Genomic DNA, 6000 nt, shown 5'->3' with positions numbered 1-6000 from the left:
AAAATTTAGAAAAGTAATAAATGGTTGGAATCTAGTAATGCAATTTATAAATTCAAGATAAGTAATATATGAGACTGAGTTGATACCAATATTTAATGAGGTAATAATTTACTATACAGTAGATTTTTATATACTATTTAATATTTATACCATCAAGAAATCTTAGAAGATCTTTACAATCAGTCCACTCAGAAATATATACATTTCTGTAGATATGTATATACGTAGGTAACAATAATTTTATTGATGTATGTTTAATATTGTACTGTATTGATAAAAATTATTGTGTATAATCAAGTTAGTATTTTTTTTTAAGATACTGCTTCATGTGTGCAAAAGATCTGACCAATTTGGCTCCATTTATGACCTCTCTAAAATCCCACTGTAATCCTCCACATTCCTAGATTCCAGGCAGAGCAATTCAACTTATTGGAGGCCAGAGGGAGCAAAGCTGATGTTGGTAGAAGGGGCTGCCACATCTAGCTGCTGCTTGGAGGGAAAGATGCTGGATGCACTGGGAGGGAATGGTGGAAGGAAAGAAAATACATGTTTCCTTCCACCACTCCTTTTCCCGGTGTACCTGCTGCCACAACAGAGGGCTGTGGGAGGGAACCAAATGGGACCTGGATATCACGTAAGTCTCCCCCTTGGCCCCTCCTCTGACACACTCCTGGGATGCCCCTTTATCAGGCCTTCAGCCGGCTCCCCTTACACCGGGCTGGGTTGGAGCTGGCTGGGTTCCAGCTACGCTACGACTGAGCCTGGATGAGGGGCATCTGCTGGCATAGCTCAGCCAAGGGTCCGCCATATCCCCTCAGCTCGGTGTAAATAGCAGTTGGATTGCGCCCTACGGCATTCTCCTGGCAATACCTTAATAATAAATTTGAGCTGCAATTTTATGTTGGTGATGGAGATCTGGAGCCAATCATTGGCACAAGAGATGGATTGTCTCCTTGTGTCATCTTAGGATCTGGCTCCCTGATCCAATGTGCCACTGTGTCAGTGAAGCAGCTGTTGGGACTGCTCGATAAGGATTAGATTTTTGTTCTCTACTATTGGAATTTAGTAATATGGCCTGCAGAGTTGGATTAGCCAGGAATATTATCACTTAGTGGGAAAACTACTAGTTCCCTGATAGAATGCTTATTTCCCAGATTCAGCATTAGTTACATGCAAGAATTAGTGGCCCCAGAAGATGGAGATGCACTTTCCAACTTACATCAAAATATTCATTCAGTGTGTTCAGTAAGTCTAGATGAGTCACAATGTAGATATAGATATTGATCTGGAACCCAGGATAGACATCTGTATTCCCATCAGCTGCACAGCAACTGCAGATGCCTATTTCCACATGCAGATTTCCTTGGCTAAAGTGGGATGTATATCTTTCTGTGGAATTGGTCTTACACTTTGGTCTTTGGGAAAAGATCCAGTTGCATTTGTTTCTGTGTGCACGGAGGGATCACAGAGGGAGAGCCATTGAGTTTGCCAGTAAAGTAAATCTCTGTGTAATTATGGTTATGGTCTACTTCCTTGGGAACATGTAACAGCCTCCTCCTGTTGCCAACTTTAGGTGTGCTGTGAAACATTTTTTGTACTCCAAGTCTTTTCATTATTACATTGTCTCTCTACTGGCTTTTATATTCCTTTTTAGAACTTTTTTAATGCTGATGCCCCTTACGATCTTACCTTTTAATTGTTGTTTTGATTACTTATATTACAAGGTGAGATATGCATGAATAAAATAAATAATAATTGAAAATATGTGAGATATCATCATGCCTATTTTGTATGTCTGCTCTTTTATGAAGAGGGCAACTATCATCTTTACCAGACGTCTTAAATATAAAAATTGGTGTTCTGTGAAACTGAAATGTGTAAATGTAATCCAGATCAAATGACCAGGAGTAGAGATATCAGGGAAGAATAATTCTGCCTTTGGGATACCCTGCTTGCATGGAGCTTTCTGGAGGTTGCCAAAGAAATGGCAGGAAACACTAGTTCCCAGTGGGATAGTGCCCAAACACCTACCTATAAAGGAATTGGCTACCACAGCTGTTATAAAATCACAGGTTTGCTGGTTTCTGCCCCCCCCACTCCATCACTGCACACACACTATGTTCCCCAGCCCCTCTCCTACCAAGATGAAGGAGAGCCCTCCCAGGATTGTGAGCTGCAACAAAACACAATTGAAGCACTGAAGTAAAGCAGTCATTATGATTCCAAGCAATGGGCCTATTTTGCATCACTTGATTCCTCCCCTTCCCCCCCCCTTTTTTCTTTAAAAACAGATGAAAAAGTAGGAAAATCTCTTGTGGCTGCAGCACTTGTACAATGCCAAAGGAAGGGATTATGCCAGGGATTAACATTTTAAACTCTCCTATCAGAGTTTCTGACTCAAAGATCTGTGGGACAGTAATCGTATTACTGTCTTCTTTGGGATTATTACATTACCAGATCCAAGCATGAATTTTAGAGACGAATAGAATAAAGATATGCTCCAATTCCAACAGCATAGAGTATTGTTATTGTTAGTAGTAGTAGTTGTTGTTGTCATCATCATAGTAGCAGTAGCAGCAGCAGGAGTAATAGTAGTGCAGTCTTTCTCTCTAGACTTTCTTTTTCTTCCAGGAAGATTGGGAGAAGACTGTGCACAGTCCCTTTGCTTGTCTCCTGACTCCACCTAATTCCTAGCAATTTATCCCGTATTAAAAGTTCTTTAACTAAGAATGAACAAGAATCAAGCACCTGCTATGTAAATGACAGCAAATCCATCCCCACTTTTGCAGAGGAAAGAGGGGGGAGGGAGAGAAGGGAGGAAGAGGAACACAGGGCAGCAAGTAACCACTGTGCATTCATTCTGCTTGAAGGGTATGGTGTGCAGGCTGTCCATATGTAAACAGGCTTGGAGCCATGACAGATTGCTAAATGTTAACCAAGAAAATGCTGATATTAACCAGAAAAACAACCATAATAATCATTTGTGATTCTTCTTCTTCTTCTAGATTCTCATTTTAAATTTGAACAGGACCTATACTCTCCAAAAGCAGGCTCTTTTTTTATCATAAATCACCCACCTATGAGGTTACCCTTGCCCTTTGGAAAACAAACCTCATCACAATACTACATTTCCTGTCCATCTCTCTTGCCCTTTCTTATTACTTTCTTAAATTCCCTTTTCTACCTTATTTATGTATTATGTATTTACGGATCTGATTTTAAAGCCCAGGCTTCATGAAATACTCCAAGGATGGGTTTCACATAAAACCAGGAATAAAATTATTAATTACAAAATATAATAAAATAGCTGCAACGACAAAAAGCCAAACCCATAACTATACAGCAGGAGATAAAATCAATAACAATTGCCTTGGTACAGACGTGTGTCTTTAACCAGCTCCGGTAGCCTACCCCTTAATAATTTCCTTCCTTTCTTAAATAGCACTACCTGGATTTCCTTTTGTCTTACCTTATTCACAATAATCTTCCCCTTTCCATTTTATAATTAAAGGGGAAAATGCCAGCGTCGCTATTGCTGTGTAAAACAATACACACTAATAAGCAAATATTCAGATTTGTGTTTTTTCTCTTCAAGCTCTCACAAATAGTCTAATTGTGGTGGGAGAAAAGATCATATGCAGAATATCTCTAAATTTCTAGCAACTTCCCCACCCTTGTATTCTCTGTCTCTTCATTCCCTCCCACCCCCCTGCCCCCGACCTACCCCATCTTTGGATAACATGGATTCTTTTTGTTGAAACTTTTTTTTAACGAAGTTCATTTTTCCACCTCACGACTACTCTCTTGTGCAAGTCTAATCCTATCAGGGGATCTCCTTGTAGAATCCTCTCGGCTAGTCTCTTTTATCCCCAGGCAGAAATGCCAGACGCAAGGACCTCTTCAACACAACATGCTGCAGGCCTTTCCCCCCATGATTGTACTTTAGGTTTTTTTCTTTAAGTATTCTGTCACTTTATAGGGGGTAATAAGGTTAAATTGCACCTTTTGCCAATACAACATTACCATTAACAATGGCATCTCTTTGAAAATGGCCTCTTCCATCAATTGTCGGAGTGGGTGGGGGATGGGGATGATTTGGGGGCTTTTGCACTGTCCTGCATTGGGATCATTTATTTTTAACCGCCGAGAGCTTGACTGACATTTAAACTGTTACTCCAGCACAGATATTGTTTGGGTTGAAAATGCATTGTTTAGGCTGTTCATAAAAGAAGTAAGTTAAATGCCCTACAAAGCCCCCACTCCTTGCCCTCCTCAAACACACTCCCTGATAACCATAAAATCCATGGTATAGGAATATTGTTAAGGGAGACAAAACCCAGTCAATGGTCATCACTTGGTGTGCTCTCTCGCTCTCCTGTCTCTTTAAAAAAAACAAAACCACCACTGCCAAGGAAGTGAGCCTTTGAAAACCCTCTCTTTTAATATATACAAGGAGCACCAGTAATGGATGGATGTTATAATTCTTCATTGGCCCACTCATCAATAGTCTGGGAAAATTGGAAGTGGGGGAAAAATGTTCAAAACTGATGGTAAAAACTTAAGATGCGACAGAAGTAGCTTTCTTTGCTCATGCTGTGAGTGTTTGAAGAAGAAGAAGAATGCCCCTGCACTGTAACACGCTAAAAGAATGAAGAAGACAAAGGATTTCAAGAAAAAGGTTTGGACAGAATACAAGGCAAGTGAAACTGAAAGGAAGCAAAGGGGGGAAAGCCCCATTTACAATGGAACAATGTGTGTACTAATCGCTTTGATATATTGTACAAGCCCAAAGACCCAAAACATTGTGTAATTATTTATAAATGACTTCTCCACTCCTGTGTATAATACGGAAGAAAGAATAAAACTGCAGGCTACTCTCTAAACTATTTCTAAATAGACCTGCCTCAAAAGGACACAGAAGTGTTTGAAACAAAATAATTAATGGCTGATTTTATGGTTGTCTCATTAAAACATTTTAATTGCTTCAGACAAAAAACATTGTGCTTAGAGGCAACACCAATGTAGTTGAAGTTCCAAAAATGTGTATAAAATAAAAAAGAAGAAAATATGGAACTATTGTGTCTCTTCCTGGCTCCTTAACTGCCCAAGATGTGAGTGCTGAATGTAGATAATTAAACTAGGGTTTTCATGTAAAACTGATGTGTACATAAAATCCCTTAGGAGCATTTTTGCTTATCTCTTTGTTTAATATTAATCTTCCCAAATACTGAAAATGAATGGCTTAGAGAAAAAAGGGCTAGAACTGTTTTTAATCTACATTTCCAAACACTTAAAATATAAGAGAAAGTGAGAAGCAGTATACTAGAGACGGAGAACCTGTGGCCCTCCAGATGTTGTTGGACTACATCCTCCATCATCCGTGACCATTGGCCATGCTGGCTGGGGCTGAAGGAAGTTAGAATTCAATAACATCTGGGGGACTACAGGTTCCCTAGCCCACAATATATGATCTGAAATTGAACATTCCACTCTTGAAAATGACTTAGAACTGAGATTTACATCATTTGACTTGAAAATTAATCTGAGAATTTATTTCTGTGATTATCCTTAAATTAGGAACATAAGGACTTGAGCCCAATTCATACATTACCACCATGATATGGGTTATGCTTCCCTGTGGTCCATTCCCACACCTCAATTGACAGAGGAATAATGGGCAGGCAAACCAAATGGTTCCTTTCCATCCCAGCATCGTTCTTCCTGAGGGTAGGCATTGGTTACATGGGGAGGGATCCTGTGTTCCTCCACTCACAGATGTTACCAGAGAGGAGTGGGATCAAACTGTGGGGAAGCAGTTCCAACACTGCTATGGCAGTATATGAATTAGGGTTGTGATTGTTGTGATTATTCACAGAGCCAGATGCTGGTAATTTGAAACCAATAACTTTAACCAGCCATCAGTGGGTAGTTACTTAACCACAATGCGGTTGATGTGCCAATTCCACCAAACCACTGCAAGTCACTTCAAGTAGACTTTTG

The sequence above is a fragment of the Rhineura floridana genome, chromosome 3 (assembly GCF_030035675.1).
Source record: "Rhineura floridana isolate rRhiFlo1 chromosome 3, rRhiFlo1.hap2, whole genome shotgun sequence".
NCBI lineage: Eukaryota > Metazoa > Chordata > Lepidosauria > Squamata > Rhineuridae > Rhineura > Rhineura floridana.
Note: the sequence above shows the minus strand (reverse complement) of the source record.